Here is a 24,110-nt window from a genome sequence, read left to right on the forward strand (position 1 = left end):
TTCTGGGTCTGCTGCCAGTTGGCTGAAGGTTGGCAGCAGCTCTGCTCAGCTCTTCTGCATGCATCTGCTCCTTCTGACACCCACACTGTGGGAGCATTCCCTACCTGGCCTGTGGGCAGAGAGGCAAGAAGGACTTCATTGACAAATGAAAGATGGTACCTATAGTGTTTACTCAGACATAGAAAACATCAAGTTCATTCACATCTCATTGACCGAAGTATGTCACATGGACAAACCCATGTTAGAAAGACATGGATATATACTCCTGTCATATGGCAAGTCATGTGACAGTCAATGAGACATATTATCCTATTGTATGAAGACAGAGAAGAATTGGGAATACAAATTTAATCTGTCATAGACATTTTATTAAAGCACAGACAACTTATTAGGGCTAGGCACTCTGAATTAAAGAAGATGAGAATGAAGCCTAGCCAGTGGCAATCCTCCTGGTAAAGCCAGTTGATATAGTTGTAAACCTTAGAGTTCTTTAACTCTTTATTTTATCTCTTCCCCAAAGTGAATCACTTACTAAATCCCAGGTTAATTCCATCTATAACACAAATAATATAATACTTAGCAAAATACTAATATTAGTATTATTTGTTATATAATTGATGAATGAATGAATGAACATAAGGTTGAAAAAATGAAGGATTAGAATGCCAGCCTTCCCTGGCAAAGTCCATTTTAGGTTGGCCCATGTAAGAGCACCTGAGCACCCAGGCTTATCAATTACTGTTAGACCTACTAATAATTGTTAACTTCTCTTCCTCACACTATGAGGTCAGGATGTGTCATCTCTTCTCTCAAGGGCCAGGCACAGTATCTGATATATAATAAGAGCTCACTTATTTGCTCTGATTCCTAGTTGTCATTATCATCATGACGTCATAACCACTTTGTATATGATAAGAAAGGCTTTGTTTAGGATATAAACACTTTGTATATGATATGCACCTAAGAGGGGCTGATTAACCACAGGCTAGCTGTGTCACACGTTGAATAAGTGATGACACTAGAATTTACCAGGTCAGTATATGTCCAACTCACACGTGTTACGCTATATCATGCTGACTCCTTAAGATCAGCCACAAGCTGAGAAAAGATACGTTTAATATATGCAGCAAAAAAATACATAGGAACTTGTACAAGCTAATAAGAAAAGTACAACCACCCAACAGAAATATGAGCAAACAATTTAAAGAGATCTGTCATAAAATAGAAAACTCAAATGGTTTAGAGAATTCAAGGAAATATTCAATCCCATTAGCATAAGTTCAAAATATATTATTATTTTATGCTCATTTGATTAGCAACAATTAAAAAGTGTGACAATACCAAGTTTTGGAAAGTAAAAACACAAAACAAAACAAAAAAACAACCAAATCACAGCATATCTGGTATATTGCTGATGCATGTGTAAACTGGTTGAATCACTCAAAAATAGTTGGAAATTATTTTAAAGTTGGACATTTTAAAATCATGAAAAATAGCAATTTTATTTCTACATGCAGAACCAAGGGAACTTTTTAAACATGTTCACCAGACATAAGTCCAATATTATTCACAGCAGCATCTTTGAAATTAACAAAAACCTGAAAACAACCCAGTGCCCAGAGAAAGGATAACAGAAAAATAAAGTGTTGCATATTTAATTGTACTATATCCCTAAAAATAAATGAGGTACAGCAATAAATAACAATATAAATGAACCATAGCAATATGTCTAAATGAAAAACTAAGTTGCTAAATATTATGTACAACATAAATTCTTTTTTTTAGAAAAAGTGAAAATAATTCATTTAAAAATAAGTCATTTCTTGAATGTATAAAAAAAAGAAATGAGAAAGAAAAGGAATGATACCCAAAGACTTTGGGATGGTGGGTGACTCTGCATGGGATAAATTAAGAAAAAGATTCAAAAAGATTCCTCACAGTTTTTGTGAAGGTCTTGCCTCGACTTTCAAAGACGCCTATCACATTATTTCAAGATAATTAATTCAAAGACGCTTATGACATTATTTCAGGATAATTAATTATTTTTAAAAGTTTTAGAAGAGATTAATCTATGGAGCAATGATACAGTCCATGGCCAAGGTTTAGAAACAACACAATTGGACCTGAGGCCCATCAAAAAATAAAAGGAAACAAAAGACCTAAGGACCTAAGCTCAGAATTAAATAGAATATGGGTTTTGAGAAGAAATCTTCCAATCTGTCATAGTCCTCTTCAATTAGTTCAAGTGCAGTTGTAACAGGAAGATGGTCAAAAGGGGCAAAAGAGGGCCCCCAGGATCCAGGATACACATACTGTGGGTCAGAGACGAGTGAGACAAACAGGAATCAGGATGCCACAGATGACACCGAGCAGAGCCAGGCAGCCGCTTAACAACCAGAAGGCTGGTAGTTCCCGGTACACCCACGGGAAAGGAGAGGTCAGACGGGCCTCGTGCTGGGTAAATAATCAGGATTTGAAGATTCACAGGAAACAGAGATGCTGAAAAACAGTTAATAAGAGAAGCTGTGCAGTGAACTGGAATAAAGACTAAACTGGAAATTACAAAACTGTCTTTAGTTATGTTCCTGGCTACTATTAGGCTTTCATGCAAGTCATTTTCTCTGGCTAAATTCCAGTTTCTTAAAAAAAAAAAAAAAAAAAAAAAAAAAAAAATTCCAGTTTCTTGCTAGGATGTCTTCCTCCTTTACAGAGGCTTTTTTTTTGTTTTGTTTTGTTTTGTTTTGTTTTCACATGAGAAAACATACAAGGATGTTCATAGTTGGAAATTACAAAATGCTTAATGAAGATAAGAAGTTGTTATTATTTTGGTTATTCTGCTCATTAAAGATATTGAAGATTGAGTAACCATAAAAATGCCAGGGGGGTCTCTGATGTTTTTCAAGTGCTCATCATCTGTCTGCCTCCTTTAGTGGATTATAAATTCTTAAAGGATAGCGATATTAACACATTCTCTGACACAACTTTTGCACCTTGCTCATTAGATAGTCCCTGTGTTCTGTGAAGTATTGAATCAATTAATGGAATAATTGCAAACAACTCTAGTGGTGACCTTTTTATAACCCAATTGTACAATGACAATGATTTCATAGCTAGATCTTTTTCAGCTTACCCTCTACATAGGTGACACCCCAGCTTGGGAGAGAAATCTCATTACATGATGCTGTTTAAAATTCCCTTGAACTCCCTCAAGTCTAAAAAGAGAGAGAGAGAGAGAGAGAGAGAAGCTCAAATTCCTTAGCATGATATTCAACACTGATAACATAGTTTGTCTTCTCCCTACATTTCCTCTCCTTACTTCCTCTTGTCTTCCACAAAGGCATACTGAGCTGCTGTGTTCTAGAACCTGTGCCATGCGCTTTCCAAGCCTTGCAGCATCTCATGTTCTTCCTCATGCCTGGAATTCTCTTACCTCTCTTAAGTCTATCCTTACCAAGCAAACCACTGTTTATACTAACAGTGGGAGCTCACACATCCATTCTCCTTATCAGTCCCAGGCGGATTCCCACCTAGTGGTGTGATCTGTTTACGTGTGAGCATTCTCATGGCAGGAAACATACTTCTCTCTTACCTCCAGCACCCACCATGGTGCTTAGAAACAGAGGACCTGCTCAGGGTATGTTCAGTGCAAGAACAGAAGACAAGATCTTGCCCACTCCAGTTGAACACCATAGATACTCTTGGTGGCATTTCCCAAGGACCTTTACATAATGATCCCTATAGAGGGTGGAAAATCAACAACAACAACAAAGTACTAATATTTTGAACTTCACAAATTTGCCCAGCCCTCAAGAGCTTATTTCCTGTGCCACTTTGACTCTACAGAATTGAGTGTGATTTTATCAAATCATAATTTTTCACATGTGCAATACGTGGAGGTGGGTGATTGATGTAATATCTTAGAAAATTACTCTAGCATGTCAAAAGGACAAATGGATTAATGAGAATTATTATTTATAGTGGTAAAGGTGGCTTTGCATTAACACGGCCAAATCAAAGCCTTATGTAAAGGGAAGTTACCTCATACCTGATTCCTTCCCTAACTAAATATTATTACTAGTGGGGCCAGTGTAGTCAAATAGCTCAATTGTGTTGAATTTCAGGCCTTACATCTGCTTCCTTTGATTAGTACTTCAGAACATTTTTAAACTATACTCATTTAGAAAAAAAATGACTCTGAATATTACAAAGTCTTTATATCTCTAGAAATAAAAATCCCCAAAGAATATAAATACATTTTTCCCCAATCTTTTTTGTTTTGTTTTCTTGTTTTTTTTTTTTTTTAAGGCTCTAAGTTACTGTTGTGTACTGAATTGTGACAACTACCTTCAAACACATATATTCAAGCCATTACCTCCTGTGTGACTACATTTGGAGATAGGCCCTTTGAGGAAGTCATGAAGGTGAAATGAGGTGATGAGTGGGGTCCTAATCCAATAGGACTTGTGTCCTTATGAGAAAGAGATGCTGGAGCTCGCTCACACACTCTGTCTCTCTCCTCATGGTCACAGAGCAAAGGCCATGTGAGGACATGTGGAGAAGGCAGCTATCTATAAACAGGAAGAGAGATTTCACCAGAAATCAACTCTGAAGGCACCTTGATCTTGAACTTCTAGCCTCCAGAAATATAAGAAAAAACATTTCTGTTGTTTAAGCCCCACGTTCTGTGGTGTTCTGTTACGGCAGCCTGAGCTGATTAATACAGGGACATATACAGCCTTAAAGGGGCATTGCAACATTTTTTAACATATCCATATTCTCATGTAATCCCTCCCTAATCAGGACAGAGCATGTTTTCAACAACCCAGAAAATTCTCAGCTACCACTTTTTAAGAAAATCTGACCTGTATCTCCTACCCAGAGGCAACCTCTGGTCTGATTTCCATCATCATACATTAAGTTGTGCCTATAATAGAATGAAATCTTACAATATGTATTCTTTTTGGTCTGAATTCATTAGCTCAACATAATTTTGTTAAGATTCATCCATGTTATTTCATGTATCAGTAGTTTGTCATATATACATAAATATATATAATTATATAGTTATATAGTAAAATACCATGCAGAAATAAATTGTATATACAAATATATATTCTTGATATATATAATTTATATATACTTGATATATACAATTTATATATACTATATATATACTTGATATATACACACACACACACACACACACACTTGACTGGTATCTCTCTGTGTAAATGTATCACATATCACAATTTATTTATCCATTGTTCTTTTAATGGAATATTCTATGTTTGCTGAGAGTTTGTATAATTTTTTTCATTTATTGAGATGATTATGTAGTTTTTTTCTTTTTCTTTGTCAATTATAGTGAAGTATACTGATTTATTTTGTAATATTAAACCAATCTTTCATGCTTTGGACTAATCTGACTTGATGATACTGTATTATCATTTATATATAGTCAGAAATTATGTTAGCAATTACTTTCTAAAGGTTTTTGTGTCCATGCATGAGAAATATCAGTTTTGAGATTTTGTTTGTATAATGTATGTCCAGTTGTGATGTCTTAGTTAATGATGCCTCATAAAATCAGTTAGGAAGTGCTTCTTTATTTTCTGAAATAATTTGTATATTACTTTAAGGATTTGCTTGTGTTCACCAGAGAAGTCATTTATGCTTTGAGTTTCATTTGTGGAAAGACACTTAAATACAAATTAACTTTTTCTAATGGATGTAGGGCTATTCAGATCTTCTATTTCTTCCTGAGGTTCTGACAGAATGGACCTTCAGTGAATTTTTTTTTTATTTTATTTAAATAGGGAAGTTTGTTGGCATAGAGGGTTTCTCAATCATCTTTTAGGTCTGTTTTATTATTGGTTGGATTCTTAGTGATGTCCTCATTTTCATTCCTGATTGTGCTGATTTGTGTTTTATCTCTTTTCTTTCTTTTTTTTTTTTATAATTTTTTATTTATTTTTGATAGTCACACAGAGAGAGAGAGAGGCAGAGACACAGGCAGAGGGAGAAGCAGGCTCCATGCACCAGGAGCCCGACGTGGGACTCGATCCCGGGTCTCCAGGATCGCGCCCTGGGCCAAAGGCAGGCGCCAAACTGCTGCGCCACCCAGGGATCCCCTATCTCTTTTCTTTCTTGATCAGTCTAGTTTTTAGGCTATTGATCTTACTACTCATCTTTCAGATTATCAATTTTGGCTTTTGTTCACTTTTTATTTATCCTTTTTTATGTATTTCTGCTCTTATTTGTATTATTTCCTTCCTTCAACTTAATTTGCACTTGGATTTACTCTTATTTTTCTAACTTCTTAGTGGTTAAGCTGAGATCATTAATTTTAGACTAACATTCATTTATAATATAATTATTTGAAGCTACAGATTTTCCTTTAACTAATTCTTAGTTGCATCCCACATGTTGTGTCTTAATATTATAAATATTCATTGTATAATATAAACTATTTTATATTTATTATTTTAAAATTATACTTAGCATGTATTATTTTATCTTCAGTATTATTTAGTATTAAGTAGTACTAAACATCAAAAGGTATTTCTTCTATCCATGACTTATTTAAAGATTTCCCATCTAATTACCAAATATTTGACTATTTTCAGACATTTTAAATTGTTTTTCATACAATTTTATTATGAACAGACTCTTTACAATGTAATTTCTTAAAAAGGTACTGAGTTGTTTTATGATCCATTATATGAACTATCTAGGTAAATTTTTGTAACAGTTGAAAACAATGTGCTTTACACACTTTCAGTTATTCTATAAATATCAATTAGATCAAGTGAGTTAATCATATTTTTTCAGTTCTATATCTCTAATGGTATTTCATCTACTCTATCAATTTTTGAGAGATATTACAATCTCAAACTGTAATTGCTAATTTTTAAAAAAACTTTTTACTTTAGTCCTATCAGTTTTTAATCAAGAGTTTTAAAGCTCTTGTATTAGATGCATTTTAAGTTTATTATATCTCCCTGAAAAACTGACACTTTTATAATCATAAAACTCCCCCTTTTATCTCTGGAAAACTCCTTGTTTTAAAGTCTATATTGTCTAACATTACTATAGCCACTCAGTTTCTTATGATTAATTTTTACAAAATACATCTTTTCCCATCATTTTACTTTTCACCTATTTGTGTCTATTTAAAGTATATTTGACATAACAGCACAATATTAGGTTTTGTTTATCTATCTAGTCTACTAATTTGCCTTTTCCTAGGAATGTTTAATCCATTTATATAAAATATAAATATTAACATAACTGGATTTAGTCTTTCATGTTTCTACTTGCTTATTATTTGTCTCATATTTTTGTTTCTTTGTTATGTTTTGCTTCGCTTATGAACCACAGCCTGTGATCTCTGTTGCCAAGGCCTAAAAACATTTTCATATACTTCATCCAGTTTTTCTCATTGTTGTTGCTTTTACAGACAAAGAATAACTTCAATATCCATTATCCATCATAACCAAAATGGAAGTGCTTTCCTATTTGTTTTGAAATTTAATAGTAAATCATCAACATTTCCAATGACAAAGTACCCTATGATCTTTGGGCTCTTATCCCAGGAAGAGATGTGCTTTACATTCTGAGTTATCAGCTGTAGGAGTACATGTGGAAAAGAACCCCTGGGTTATGGACTGGCTCTGGAGGAAGGGGTGCTGAGGGAAACTGGGTCAGAGGTCAGAACAAGCAATGCATCTGGAATCCCAATTCTAGGCAAGCTTTCAACCTAAAATCAACTGTCACATGTCTTTGAGCTACCTGACTTAGATACCCAGTGCCGGGAAAAAGAAATTTAATTGATATTGAGAAAACATGTAACAGCAAATTCAAAGAATCTTTTATCAGTGGAGGAGGGAGTGAGGCTGGCATGGAAGCAAAAGCTGGCTGAGATTAGGGTTCCTGAGTTACATCCTTCCAAAGCAGAAATCTTTTCTAGCGTGTTTGGTATTCATTATTCATCACTTTGTAACAAACTATGCAAAAAAAAAAGTACCAGCTTATGATAGCAAACATTTGTTATTCCTCTTTGTTTCTGTGGGTCAAGAATCCAGAAGTGGTTTTAGCTGGATGGTTCTGGCTGAGGTTCAATCAGGAGATTGTATCAGGCTGTTGATTAATGCTACAGTTACCTAGTTTTTGGCACACCTCTGGCTGGTGGCCGGAGACTTCAGTTCCTCACCCCTCAACCTCTCCCTAGTCTACTAAGTGTTTTCATGACATGGCAGCTGGCTTCCCATGAAGTGAATGATAGAGAGAGAAAGAAGACAATGCCATAATTCTCTTTATGACCTCATCTCTGCATCACGCACATCACTTTGGCCCTATCTTATTCATTAGAAGTACATCATAAAGTCTAGCCCACACTCAATTGGACAGGTTTACATAAGGACATTACTGCCAAGGGGCAAGGGGTCTTGGGGATCCCTGAAGCTGGCATCCTCAGAAGCTGTGATGTTAGTATTTAGGATGTCCTGTTTGCTTCTTGTTAGGGGTAGGCGTGGCTATAAGAACTGGAACTACAAGAAGTTCTCAGTGCTTATGGAAGAGAGAGTTGTAGTTGTGTGTAGGCTTACCTATTTTAGGTACTTTAGGCCAACACTTATTTTCGTTATCTGCATACTGGTCATTCCAATCTCTGAGATTATAATCTAAGAGATATTCCTTTCATAATTTCATGTAAACCATATATTTTGTTTTTACCAAGAGGGAATATACTTACTGCTTTACAAACTAAAAAAGTAAAGGCCCTCTTAAATCACCCCACCCTCAGGTAACCATGATTAATGTTTTGATGAGCATTTCAGACATTTCTGTATCCACATAAACACCTAAACTACATATTATATAATTTTACAATAGTATTGCACCTGCTTCTCAGCAACTATATTTTTCACTTGATAATATGCTATGAGCAATTTTCCATGTCAATAAATATAGCTCCATACCATCATTTTGAGTGACTGCAGTGTGTCCCATTGTATGGATGCTCTATAATTTAGTCTACTAGTTACTTATTATTAGAATATTAAGGTTGTTTCATATTTGTGTTTTTAGAGGAACTGAATGTGCAGCTGTGGGGATGCCCAGCTTAGCACAAACCTAAAATACAGAGCATTTATTATCTTGGTTTTGTTTCCTTTTTCTATGCCTTTTCAGATTTTAGTGGAAATGTCCATGTTTAACAATTATTTGTGAAACTGCAGATTTAAAAAAAAAAAAAAAACTTCAAGAAGCCATAGTTTACAAAGAAATATGTGATTCAGAAGGGTTTTCCTATTTCCTGGGTAAAGCTAACTTCATTAATTTTATAAGAAGACCCACAGCCCACACTATCTCCATTCATTCCTGACATGACATAGTGAAGACAGGAAGAAACATTAATCAGAGTTATTGGTGAAATTAGCCCCAAAGGGACAGTTTCAGGGTAAAATCACACTAAGCAAGAACTGAAGTCATGACTACACTTCTATTCCCCCATGTTCATTGCATTCTTCCCATGAAGGTAAAAGAACATTACCCTTAGATCATGTAATACAGATGACTATGTAATTTATAACCTAAATGGGGCACTTTAGGGAATGAAACAAGACGTTATTAACAATTATCTAGGACAATTGACATAAACCAAAACAGTCCCAGGTCAACTGGAACATATGGTCAATGCAAAGACATCAGTTAAGGAAACTCAGATACAGATTGTTGAAATAAATTATCAGCACTGAGAACCAGTAAATTAGCTGGGAATCAAATCAGACTTCTCCTGTGCCAGATCCTTTACATTTCTGTAAATTTCCAGGTCCCAGAATATCTGTACAAGTTTTTTTTTTTTTTTTTTTTTTTTTTTTTTTGGTTGGTGTTGCTTCTCCCTAGGTGAAATCTCACTAATACAAATTTTTATTCATTGGAATTACTTGGAGGATATATTTCTATAGTGTAAATGTATTTATTCTTACCCAGATTCAACAATTAGCTACTTTATATGTCCTGGGTATCTTCAACATCTTACTCCTGTTCTTACAATCTAGGATAAGGCAGAGGGGTAGTTCATAGGTCCACCACTAGAGAGAGTGCTGGCCAAGATTTTGGGTCTATAGCCTGCAAGTTGTGAATAAGGAAGAAAAGGGGAATTTGCTTTCTTTTTTTCTCTAAGAGAATGAGATGACTTTTTATACAACCATAAAATCCTAACTCCCACTTCTGCCTTTAATTTTTGCTAATTGTTTTGTTTTTTAGTTTTTTTTTAATCTAATTTTAACATCTATCAGAAACTTTTGCTCCTCCATTTGTGGCTTTCCCCCCAGTATCTCCCACTCTATGTTCCTTGTTTCCTGTAACTTCCATGTTTACCTCTCTCATTTAATTCATCATATTATGTTATAATTACTTATTAATGTTTCTGGGTGCTCATCCTTATCAGTTACAATCTCCTGAAGGACAAGAACTACCTTATTAATTTCACTTTTTCCAGCATCAAGTTGGCACTTGGTTAATGTTAAATGAATTAGTGAAAGGATGAATGAACAAATTAACAAAATGTAAGTATATGATATGATCCAATAGGAAATCTATATTTTAGGATGGCAGTTTCGAGACAAGATGCCACTGATTGGAATATTAAATTCAAATATTAAAATTTCAAAGAAAGAAGGTGAAGCCAAATAAAATATAGCAAATAGCTGGCTTCTTAAGCTTATCTCACTTTTGACATTCAGTCAAAAGAAAAAGAAGGGGATTATTCCATGTTCCATAAAAGAGAAATCATTCGTGTAAACCAAACAATCACAGACACTGTCAGGATCTTCAAGAAACTTGATTCTAGCACTCATAATAGTTAACACTTCCTATCATAGGTTATCTACAACTTCCATGTATCTGTAATCAGATCATTGTTTAATTAAAATGTTAACTGTAACAGGTTTGACAAGATCCTCAGAGACATCAGTAGGGACCTCTGTCAAGTTTGACATTGATTTATTATGTCTTTGTGCTTTATGCAATCACCTATGAATTAAATTATTGTACTATCATGTAGCCCACATTTCTATTTGCTGGACATGGTGGGACCGTGAGAGTTTTCCCAAATGCCTTCTAAAATCCAGGCAAAATATATCTATCTATTTCTGAGTCTAACACCCTTGTGAAACATGTTTGGTTTGCATGAACTCATTTTCAGTGAACCAATGCTATTTGCTGGTTGGTTGGTTGGTTTGTTTTTGATTCTTGCCTTTTACCTAGGAACCAGTTCATTTAGTCACTCAACAAATTATTTTTTTTCTGATGAATTCTCTGTGATAAATATTATGCTAAATACTTGTGTCAAGTCTCTAACTTTTAATATTTTGTATCTATCCTTGGTCTTCTTTTTTACAAATTAAACAATAGTTACCTGACTCCAGTCTTCAAGGATCTATCTGTTTCCCCAGAATTCCAAGCTAATACACTGATAATGTTTCTCTGGAATCAAATTCAAGACTTTTAAATTTTTTCTTGTCAGTATCAGATATGTATTTTTTCTGGCATAGTCTCAGTCCAGACAACTTCAGGATCATCTAAAGCAAGTCTCCATTTTTAATTCCTTCCTGATGAGTTTCTCTTACTTGGGACCTTGTTTTTCTCATGCTTTCTCCATGGAGGACCATCTACTGGTTCTTTGAGCCCCTCTATGACCTACTTAGATTCCTTCTGTCATATGTCCTCAGTTCTGTGTTCTAAGTTGTTTCTTTTACTCTGTAACCCATGCTCAACATTTGGTATTCTTGGAAATGAGAAAAGGGAAGAAAAACATAGCCCTTTTGGTATGTCACATTTCTATCTTCCTCATTGTCAGTCACATTGTGCTCCACTCTGACTTTTTAGGGAAAAAGTTTGTTATGTCATGTGGACACAGTATTTCTAACAAGCCATGGATGTTCTTTCTGTATCTCAACCCTTAGGTCTTAGTCCTAGTTAAGGTTGTCTTAGCTACCTATGGCAACTTGTTATTTCAGATCTGTTGTAGTTTACACTGATGGCCATGTTAGGATAGAAGACTATAGCATCACAAAAATGTTTAGAGATGAGATTATCTATATGAATCTTCAAAATCATTGGATCATTCAATCTTGCATAAGTCCAAAAAATGACCAGAAATCATATGTATTACTATAATGCGAAACCCCATGATCTGAAGTTCTTTCTGTATTATTTTTGCCAATATCCCCTGGTAAAATTATCTGTTTTGCTCCCAATTCCTGCCTTTGGTTACATGACAATAGCTTATTTTTAAAAAAATAATTTGCAAAATTACTATGCAAAAATGCTTCAAGCCAAATGCTCTGTAGTGAATATTGATTGAGTGCCTACATTGTAAAACACTGTGTCTTTTCCCAGAAAACTTATTCTGAAAAAAATAGAAATAAAAACAACAACAATTAAGATATAAAACCGAGCCAAGAATGAGGACATAGCTCAAAGCCCTAAGGTTATTTTGTTTTGTGTTATTTTCTCCTTTCCTTTAATTTTTCTTTTCATATTCCCTCCTAGGAACCTTGTCTCCCCAGGAGAGAAAGTCCTCATTGTTGCAAGTTCACTGAAAGATTTACAGAAGAAATGGGTTCTTTTGTTTTTGCCCTTCATTCATCTTATTTCCCTTTGCCAAAGCAAACACATTTGCATTCTGAAATCAACAGCTTCAGTCAATTGTGTTTGCCATATAACCCCTGTAAAACCTGTCTTTGAACCCTTTGGAGGCTTTGATGCTATAACTGAAAAATCCGAGGGATGTTCCTTTATCCCACTTGGAATTACTTGAGAAATTGTGTTGCTAGAGTTAACACATACCAGTTAGTCTCTTTTTGGCTTATTGCTTTGTGTCAATTTCTTCAGTAGCTGAATTTGTCAAATTGTGCCCATCCTACATGACTTTTGGATAGAAAGCTACTCTTGACTTGCTTCATGTTTATTTGGAACTTCCACTTGAAATATTGCCTTTTTAGCCTCACAGTGCTCCTATGATATGGTCAGAGAAGGCATCTGCATTTGCATTTTTCAGATACTGAAATTTATATTTAATTGAGGTAAGTGATTTACTCAGATTACAAAGTACCTGGCAAAACCGGGACTTGAACTCAGGTTTTGTGATTGCATATCCAGTGAACTTCCCACTTTATTTCCTTAGCATCCAATTAACTGTTAAGTTAGGGGATATTGTTAATGGTAAGCTCTTAACCTAAAAATGTCCCTTCTGACACTGTGTCCTCCTCAAGCCACAACCTCAGTTCCATCCTTCTGTTTGTGATAATATTTTCAAAAGTGTGCAGTGGGAGATAGTACTGGGGAAAATACAGTGGTGGAAACAATGAAGTCTTTGAATCTTTAGAACTTAATGCTGACCATCCCCAGATAAAACAAGGATAAAACAGGGATATTACAATGAAAACCAATGGACAATTCCTACAAAGAACCAGGTGGTTAGTATGTCCTCAAATCTCAAAAATATAAGCAGGTAGAGACAAATCGCCAACAGCTGTGAGACCCCTGTGACATCAGCACATGTGAAGTGGAAAGCAGAAGGAAGAAAAATGGGGCATCTGGAAGTCCCAAGGGCACAGAAGCTACAAAATCATCATAATATTGTAGTTTATACTCACCCAAAATGATACAGTGAGGGGAAACATTTACTGAATAGACATTTACTAGTGGGTGATCTTAAGGTCAATGCCTGTGGAAGAGAGAGACACTGGCAGCAGTACTGGGCAGGGGTAGAAGTCCAGCTGCGATACAGCTCTAAAGACAACTTCAGCCCATCTCCTGGGAGGCTCTGGCACTAGAATGGACCTTCAGCTGTGTCCCAAGATCAGGGTGCCTGGGCGTTGTTATAAATTCACATTGATCAGTCACGGACTAGGTGAGTCCTATAAGACAGTATGATTTTTGGTGAAACAGATTTTTTCTGACCGTGGCAATCCCCAGAGGGCTAACAGTTAAGGGTCATCTCTGGCAATACTCCTAGCAGACAGGAAAATCAGCCTCCAGTGTCTGAAAGGGAATATGGGTAGTACCTCACTGAGTCCACCAAAGGTACTTACTGGAAAGTGTAAGAGTAGGATCCCAAATTGAGAGTGGTTCTCTAGACTCCAGCTTACATACAAAAGTAAGGGAACTGCAGCGAAGTGCTGGAGCCCTCTGAGCCTGCCAACTTCCTCAGCAAACAATCCAAACCTCTGTTGTAGACTGAAGCCCACACAGAGGACTAACTGTTCTAGGGAACTATGAATTGAGTAAAACAGGCAAACTAGAAACAAAGAAAAAAGAATACCCAAAATCATTTTTGAGTGTAGTTATCAGAAAGCTTGAAGCTATATGTTTTAACATTTCAAAACAAAAACAAATGTAACAACAATACAGAGGGAGTTCTAGAAAGGTGAAGCTTAACAAAAACTGTCCTTCACCACCATCCTTCTAAAAGTAGAGGAAACTCATATCATGTAAAAACAAGGAACAGAAGAGAATTATGTATGATGTTATTATAAGAAAAAATAGTATAAGGAGCAGAATAAAATTGGTACAGATAATGAAATCCTGCCAGAATGCATGCCTATGAAGCAGATAAAAAATATCTGTAAACTAATATTTCTAAAAACCTTGAAGATATTGAGAAAATGATAGAAGTTATAAAAGAAACCATATATCAAAAGGAGATAAATTTTATCAATTATGTGATTTGAGGTAAGGAAGATTTGGAAAAAGAGGTGACAACTCACAAAATAAATTTAAAAATCATTTCATAAATGAACACTTACCTAGAAAAAACACAAAATTAGGTTAAATGCAAATAATATCTTTTAAAAATGAAGGGGGGCATGACAAAAAACCTAAAGCCCCCTCCCAAAAAGTTAGAGACAAATAGGACTCAAGGAGAACATGACAACTGTGGAAAATAAACAAAGAAAATCTAATAAACATTTCATAGGGGTTTTATTTGGAAGAAAATTAACAAAAACACATAAATTCTGAGACTATAATTTAAGGTTTCTTGAAATAAAAAAAAATTGACTTAGAACTACATAAATACACTCACCACATAGTGAATTTAACCCTGTGCAGTCTTAATATAAGATGCATGCAAAGACTATATAAAAGAAAGGAAAATCCTTTTGGCATCCAAGTAAAAAGACCTACTCACTTATACAGGAAAGAATATTAGGTATCCATCAAAATTTTTGACACTAATACTTTATGCCAGAAGACAATGAAGAAAGATATTCACCATTTTTTGTATTATTTCTTTGTTTTCTTCCCAAACCTCCCTTTTAAGGTTATTTTTTTAAAGATTTTGGGGATCCCTGGGTGGCTCAGTGGTTTGGCTCCTGCCTTCGGCCCAGGGCGTGATCCTGGAGTCCCGGGATCGAGTCCTGCGTCGGGCTCCCGGCATGGAGCCTGCTTCTCCCTCTGCCTGTGTCTCCGCCTCTCTCTCTCTCTATCTGAATAAATAAATAAAATCTTAAAAAAATATATTTATTTATTCATGGGAGACACAGAGAAAGAGAAACATGTAGAGACACATACAATATGTGTCTAAAATTCAATCCATCTGAAGTTAACTGCAGTATTTTTACCCTAAATATTTTTGCCCCATTATAACTCTTACTACAGTGAACATCCTGAGGCAAAATGACCATAAAATTGAGTACTTAATGTTGTTTATTATAACCCATTTTATGTTGCAAAATAGGCAACTGAATTGCATACAGGAGTTGAGATCTTCCCAAAGTTGTCCAGCTAGTTATTGGCAATGTCCAAGACCAACCTGTTTAATTACTAATCCAATATTTTCCTTCCAAAATCCCCTTTTGGCAAATAACTTAAGGTAACTTAAAATTAATTAACTTTGTTGATATACTATTTGAAATTTATTGCAAATTCAGAAAGATTATGAAAACACACTTTAAATATCTCATAGAGCTATAGAAACTGAGTTTCTTTGTCAGAATTTCTGTAAAAAGTGTGTGTGGACATTAGAAAGAAAAAAATGAAAATTTGTTATCAAGATAAAAACATTTGGCTTCATGGATTACAACAATGCATATTTGCTACAAAGAATAATAGAGCCCACAAAAGAATAGGGTTTCATTAACAAGAAATTCAAAGACTAAATACTATATCCCCTTAGAATTTTTCCCCAAATTTAATCACCAGAAGTGACAAGAAACACGCAAAAATCTCAAAGATGATTTTGAGAAGAGAAAAGTTAAAAATCACACAGTAAAAGAGAATTACCAATATGTGTAGACTTTAAAAATATGCCATATGATTTCACTTATATGTGGAACCCAGAAAACAAGTGAATAAACAAAAAGTAGAATTAGACCTATAAATACAGAGAACAAAGTGATGGTTTCCAAAGGGGAGGTGGGGGTGCAAAATGGGTGAAGGGGAGTGGGAAATCCAGGCTTCCAGCTATGGAACGAATAAGTCACAGGAATAAAAGGCACAGCATAGAAAATATAGTAAATGATTTTTTAATAGTATTGTATGGTGACAGATGGCAGCTACAATTGTGATGAGCACAGCATAAGATATAGACATGTCAAGTCACTATGTTGTACATGTAAAACTGATATAACATGTGTGTCAGTAATACTCAAAAACAGTCTACTGAAACTTAAAAAATAGAATAAGATGAAATGAAATGAAATGTCCATACTTCTCATTTCAAAATGCCTTTCATATTATTGGAGAAGAAAGAGTTGGGTCAGAAGTTTAAATGTGGGAGTGCCTGGGTGGCTCAGTCATTTAAGCATCTGATTCTTGGTTTAAGCTCAGATTCCTGAGATTAAGCCCCATGTTGAACTCTGAGCTAAGTGTGGAGTCTGTGTCTCTCCCTCTGCTCCTCCACCCACTTATGCGTGCTCTCTCTCTCTCTAAAGATCTTATTTATTAATTTGAGAGAACAAGAGAGAGAGAGAGCACAAGTAGGAGGGTGGGCAGAGGGAGAAGCAGACTCCTTACTGAGCCCAACTTGGGACCCAGTCCCAGGAACCTGTGATCATGACCTGAGCTAAAGGTAGACACACTTAACTAACTGAGCCACACAAGTGCCCCATCTCTCTCTTTCTCTTTCTCCCAAATAAATAAAATCTTAAAAAAAAAAAGAAAGAACTTTAAATGAAATAAACACAAAATAATGGTAGAATAATGGCTTAAAAAAATGGATAAATACGGGAAAGTCAAAATATTCCTTCATTGATACAATGTCCATGAATGTCCTTTCCTTTTTCCTTCTCCATAGAGAATTAAAACATTTAGATATTACTTAGTATGCCATTCAAGGACCTCTCCAATTTAGTATCAACATATTTTTTGCTTCCAATAAATTGGTTCTTATATAAAGCTACCAACTTTAGCCAAATTGTTTTATTTATCACCTCCAAACATATGTTCATTTACCCACTTTGATATTCTTTAAATTATTAATTATTCTAGTAACTACAAAGTGTTAGACAATGTGCTAAGTACAGAGATTTTGGTCAACTTTTCAATACATGTTGAATGTCCTTCCCTCAGCCTGTTTGCTCCTACTTTCAGGGTCTATGTTTGCTTCCAGACCCAGATTAAATCTCATTTCCAACATCATTCTCTGCCCACCTTGCTCTAAAATGGACTTGTCTCTGAATATCAACAAAAGCTCTTGACCAGACAAATCCTTTACTGAGTAATTTTACATTGATTTGGGATATCTTTGTTTCATGGAGTCATAGATGATAGTTGGTGGTGGAGTCTGGTTGAAATGAAAATATGCTTTCCCCTGATTTAATCTACTATATCTCTGAAGGCATTAATCAATCAATGATTGATTTTTTATATCTTTGCCATTATCATTTTTTATATCAATGCCATTATGGATGAAGACCTCACCACTTTTTAAAGTTATATCTATCCTATCACTGGAGCATTCTGATTGCTTAAAGTTCTTCCTATACTTAGAAGAGTAGCCCTCCATGTCTTCCTGTGAATTCCACATATTGGTCCCCAGTTCTGCAGATTTGGCAGCAATCAAGGCTGGTAATTTACAGAAACTTCTGTTAGTGCCATTCAGCATCCACTCTCCCTTCTTCTGGGAACTATGCCCTATTTTCCACCAAAGGAAATTTCTTTTCCCAGTCTTAGTCTTTTAAATGAGATTGGCTCCATTACAGAGAGGACATGTTTCCTGTGCTTAAGCCAATCAGTGTATTCACCTACACATGGCAATGATTTCTCTATTGGGCAAACAGCCTAAGCAAAGTCAATCACAGTGAAGTCTTTCAATTCTGAATATAGTTTTTTTTTTTTTTTTGAGCTCTATGGCACATAGACTTACTCTTTTCAAATATTTTTCCCATTTCCATTTTCTAGGTGACTTCACTGGAAAATCTACCAAGCATTTAAGGAATTAATATTACTAGTCCTATACAAATTTTTCTAGAAAGTAAAAGAGTTAACAATTTCCAACTTGAGGAAATTGAATTACCCTATAAACAAAACCAGACAAGGGGGGCACTTGGTGGGATGAGCACAGGGTGTTTTGCTATATGTTGGCAAATTGAACTCCAATAAAAAAATTATTTATTTTTTTAAGATTTTTATTTATTTATTCATGAGAGACACAGAGAGAGAGAGAGGCAGTGACACAGGCAGAGGGAGAAGTAGGCTCCATTCAGGAGCGTGACATGGGACTCAATCTCGGGTCTCCAGGATCAGTCATATTAATAGACTAAATAAGAAAAAATATGATTATCTCTAAAGATGTAGATAAGTCGTTTTATAAATTTCAACACCAATTTATGTTAAAAACTTTAAACAGACTAGAAGGTAAAGTAAATTTTGTCAATCTGATAAAGGTCACCTACAAAAACCTATAGCTAACATTATTTTTAATGTGAAAATACTGAATATTTTCTTCTCAAAATTGAAACACAGTAAGAATGTCTGCTGTCTCAATTCCTATTTAACATCTTACTGGTATTCCTACCAATGCAATAGATTTTTAAAAAATGAAATAAAATGAAATAAAATTCATACTAAGTGGAAAATAAAAAAGCCTATACTCTTTTCAAATAAATGATCATCTACATTGAATACACAAAACTCTCCAAAAAAGCTATTGAACCATTTTACCAAGATTATAAGACATTCGATAAATATAGAAAAAATTAATTTTATTTCTCTATACTAGGAATGAACATATAGAATTTGAAATTCACCAACCTATCCCACTTAAAGAGCATTGAAGCCTAAGAAATTATTTTGTGGAAATTTATTAAACTATTTGCAAGAGTTATATGCTGAAAACTACAAATATTAATCAGAGTAACCAAGGTAGATCTAGGAAAACAGAGAAATATACCTTGATCATGGGTTAGAAGACTCAATGTCATTAAAATATCAGTTCTACCCAAATTGATCTACAGATTCAACATAATCTAAATCAAAATACCAGTGAGCATTTAAAACAATCAACAAACTAATTTTAAAATTTATGTAGAAAAGACAAGTAAGGGGCACCTGGGTGGCTCAGTCAGTTAAACATCTGCCTTCAGTTCAGATCATAATCATGGTGTCCTGGGATCGAGCCCCACATCCCTGATCAACAGGAAGCCTGCTTCTCCTTCCCCTTCTGCCTTCTCTGCACTGGTCATGCTTTGTCTCTGTCTCTCTCAAATAAATAAATAAAATCTTAAATAAAAAAAAGGAAGCAAAGTAGTCAAAACAATTTTGAAAAAGAGGAAGAGGGTTGCCTGGGTAGCTCAGTGCTTGAGTGATCCTGGGGTGCTGGGATCAAGTCCTACCTCAGGCTCCTTGCAGGGAGCCTGCTTCTCCCTCTGCCTATGTCTCTGAGTCTTTCTGTGCCTATCATGAATAAACAAATCTTTAATTAAAAAAAAAAAAAGAAGAAAGTTGGAGAACTCACATTACCTGATTTCAAGACTTCTGTGAAGCTGCAGTAATCAAAAGAATGTGGTATCAGTTAAAACAACAGTTAGCAAAGTGTCTCTTTAAAGAGCTAGAGGGTAAATATTTTAGGCAGGCAGGTCATAGGTTCTCTGATGCAACTACTTCACTCATTATAGTGTGAAAGCAGCTACAAATAATGTTTAAAAATTGAATACAAGTATGGTCCTATAAGACAACAGAAACTAAAATTTGAATTTCATATGATTTTCAGGTGTCATGAAATATTATTTTATTTTTTTACCATACAAAAATGTAAAAATTATTCTTAATTTATGGGTTATACAGAAAGAGGCAATAGGTCAGAGTTTGCTGGGCCCTGGGTTAATGAATGCACATAAAATTTTATTTCAATAAAATTGAAATACACCCATTTATTTAGGGTCAATTTAATTTCAACAAATATAAGGCAACTCAGTTGGGGAATTGTTAATCCTTTCAATAGTGATGGAGCAACTGTATAGTAATAAGAAAATAATGATCTACCCAAACCTCACACCATATTCAAGACCAAATCAAAATTGATCAGAGATATAAATATATAATGTTAAACTATAAAACTCTTTGAAGAAAACAGAAAATCTCTATAACCTTAGGTTGCCACCACACCTCAACTAGAAGATGAAATAAATTGGTAATACCAAGTACTGACAAAAATATAGAGCAAGTTAAATTGTAATTCATAGGTGATGGGAAAGAAAAATGGTACAGCAACTCTAAAAAATAGTCTGCAATTTTCTTATAAAGCTAAACATACCCCTACAATCTGATGATAATCTCATTTATAGTTATTATACCTAGGATACATGAAAATATATATTTAGACAACAATCTGTATGAGGATATTTATTCATAATTGTCTCAAACTGGAAATAATCCAAACATCTGGCAACTGGTGAATAGATAAAAGAACAACTGTGGTAAATCCATACAATCTAAAATAACTGAGTAATAGTATAGATACATGCAACATGAATGTACCTCAAACATCACTATGCTAATAGAAGAAGCCAGACTTAAAAGGCTGCAGATTATATGATTCTGTTTACATGACATCATGGAAAAGGAATAGGCACAGACAAAAAAAAAAAAATCTCTATCTATCTCTTAGTTCCTGCTATGGGCTTGGGGAGATGAAGAGAAACGATTATAAAATGGCACTAGGGACTTTTCTGGATGATGGAAATGTGCTATTATTTCTATTGCAGTGGTTACACAGATATACATATATGCCATATTTCACAGAACTGAGCACCAAGGAAGGAATGAGTTTTGTATGAATTTGTATGAGTTTGTATGCAAATGATTTCACCGTAAATTTGACTTAAGGGGAGACAGAGACAGAGGTGGCAGGTCTAACTCTCTAGATCTTTAGAGACTATCTGAAAAAGGAGAGAGACGAGGGGAAGTGAGTGAGATCAGAGAAGAGTATAATCTTGAAAGCCAAGGAAAGAAAAGAGTCTAAGGTGAGGTGGACCACTGCATTAGGCTGCTATAGGGCATGTGGCTAAAGGAGTGGATGTTACTGGTAGATTTAGCAATAGAGAGGTCATTTGATAGAGTCTGACAAGAGTGTTTTCATGATGTGATGGGATAACAGTAGGTTCAAGATAAAAGAGAAAGGGGGCAGCCCAGGTGGCTCAGCAGTTTAGTGCTGCCTTCAGCCCAGGGTGTGATCCCAGATCGAGTCCCACATTGGGCTCCCTATGTGAAGCCTGCTTCTCCCTCTGCTTGTGTCTCTCCCTCTCTCCCTCTCTCCTTGTGTGTTTCTCATGAATGAATAAATAAAATCTTAAAGAGAGAGAGAGAGATGAGTAGAAAGTAAAGACAACATTTTTAAAGAGTTTTATTGTAATCACACATGATGAAGTGAGAGAATAGCCGGAGTCCTACAGTATCAAAATTGTGTCTGGTTACTTTAGGGTGGTTACTGCAGCTTGCATGCTGATTTGAATGACATGATGAGAGGAGGAAAAAAAAAAAAAAAGTGATGATGCAGGAAGGGGAGAGATCTCTGAGGCCATGTGCTTGAGTAAGTGAGGGAAGACGGTCCAGTGCAGAGTCAGAAGTTCCCATCAGGGAATGTACCTGGAGAGCCTGGTGATTGAGACAAGGCTCTTTCCTTCTCCAAGTGGCATGTCTAATTTGGATGCTGGTTCCTTATCTAAGGAGATGCCAGGGGTTACACCAAGGGGCATGGAGCCCTAGAGAAGGGGGATAATGAGTCCTAAATTGGAGGTCTGAGTCACAGCCAAGTCTTCATTCAGGCAAAACTTAAAAGGTAAATCAGAACTATTATGAACTAATAAAAATGCAAGTACCATACAATCCAGCAAGTCCACTTCCGGGTATTTACCCAAAGAGAACAAAATCACCATCTTGAAGAAATATCTTTACCTTCACATTCATTGTGGCATTATTTACAGTGGCCAAGATATGGAAACAATCTAAGGGTTTGTCAATGGATGAATGGGAAAAGCAGATGTGGCATACATACAATGGAATATTATTCAGCTGTAAAACGAAACAAAACAAAAAACACACAAAAAAAGACATCCCATGATTTTCAACAATATAGATGGAACTCAATGGAACTATTCTAAGTGAAATAAGTCAAAACAGAAAAAGGCAAGTGCTGTATGATCTCACTTATATGTCCAATTTTTAAAAGAAGCAATCTTATATAGAAACAGAGAACAACAAAATAAATAAATAAATAAATAAATAAATAAATAAATAAGTAAAATATTAAAAAAAAAAAAAAAGAAACAGGAAAGAGATTGGTTGTTGCCAGAGATGGAGTGTGGGTACTGGGGAAATGGGTAAAGGTAGTCAAAAGGTACAAACTTCCAGCTGTGCGTTCTGGGATGTAATGTTCAGCGTGGGGAACAAAGTTAAAAACACCATATTGTATATTTGAAAGTTGCTAAGAGAGTAGATCTTAAAAGTCCTCATCACAAGAAAAATATTTGTAATTATGTGAGATGCTAGATGTTAACTAAACTCTATATAATAAACACTTCATAATATATACGTATATCAAATCATTATATTGTGTACCTTAAACTATTACAATGTCATATGTGAATTATATTGCACTAAGTTGAGGGAAGAAAAGCAAGTTTGATTAAGAAACCCAAGGGACAGGGAAAGGTCATTTGGACAGGAGTGGGATGATGTGCTCAGAGAGTTAGGATGGATCCCTGGGCATTTGGAGCCATAATCATGGCAATTAACCACATCTCTGGGTTTAGAACACATAATTCCAAACCCCCCCTAGCCAAGGCTCCTACTATGACTCCAGGCTTTGCTAAGATTGACTCAGAAATCAGGAGACACTGGGCCTAAGGTTTGAAGGTTAAATGTGGTCAGAGCAGCATAAGAAAAAAATAGTCATTGACTTGGTTCTATTTGTTTTGATGGATATGTAAAATATGTGCAAAGTGCAAGTGGATTGATTTGAAATGTGATGAATTCTTTGCTAAAGTAGTAGGGGAGAATAGCAAACACATAAACTATGGATCAGGACAAATAAATCCTTTTTGAACCCAGAATCAAGCCATTCTTAAATATTATTTTTATTCCCTATTTAAGCCAAGATTTTGTTTTTCTTTCTTGGAACACTTCCTTGAAATGGCAGAACTTATGGGGGGGGGGGGGGGGGATGTGATTCAATAAGCCAAAGTTGACTCTAAGTGTGATTTCTCAGGAATACTAATAACTATCATTTGTACTTTATTACAGGTTGTAAAATGCTTTCAGAAATTTGATCTCATGTTATCCTTACAAATAAATGACTTTTGTCCTCATTCTATAAATGCAGACCCAAGACCCAGAGAGATTTAACTGTTTGCTCAAAAACACGCAGCAAACGGCAAAGTCCAAGCAAAATCCAGGCTTTTTTGACACCCAGTCTATTGATCATTCTGCTATGTCAGTATACCACAGTGTTACGAATCATCACAGTCCTGTGGGGCATGCACAGAAAATTCCTATTGCCAGGCCTCTCCTCAACAAATTCTGATTTGCTCAAGTGGGGCTGAGGAGTCTATTTTACCCACCTGGGCTGCCTTGGAGGTGCCACTCATTACAAGGTTTATTCCACT

At 35.3% G+C, this 24,110-nt stretch overlaps 1 long non-coding RNA gene across 1 annotated transcript in view; it reads right to left on the reverse strand.

Annotated features, from left to right (window-relative positions):
• Positions 1-1,100: 1,100 nt before the first annotated feature.
• Positions 1,101-24,110, reverse strand: part of LOC140595313 (uncharacterized) — a 68,942-nt gene continuing 45,932 nt past the window's right edge. The window contains exon 3 of the long non-coding RNA XR_011996807.1: positions 1,101-2,499. This is a non-coding gene — a long non-coding RNA (uncharacterized lncRNA). The remainder of the gene's footprint in view (positions 2,500-24,110) is intronic.

The sequence above is a fragment of the Vulpes vulpes genome, chromosome 14, assembly GCF_048418805.1.
Source record: "Vulpes vulpes isolate BD-2025 chromosome 14, VulVul3, whole genome shotgun sequence".
NCBI classification, from domain to species: domain Eukaryota; kingdom Metazoa; phylum Chordata; class Mammalia; order Carnivora; family Canidae; genus Vulpes; species Vulpes vulpes.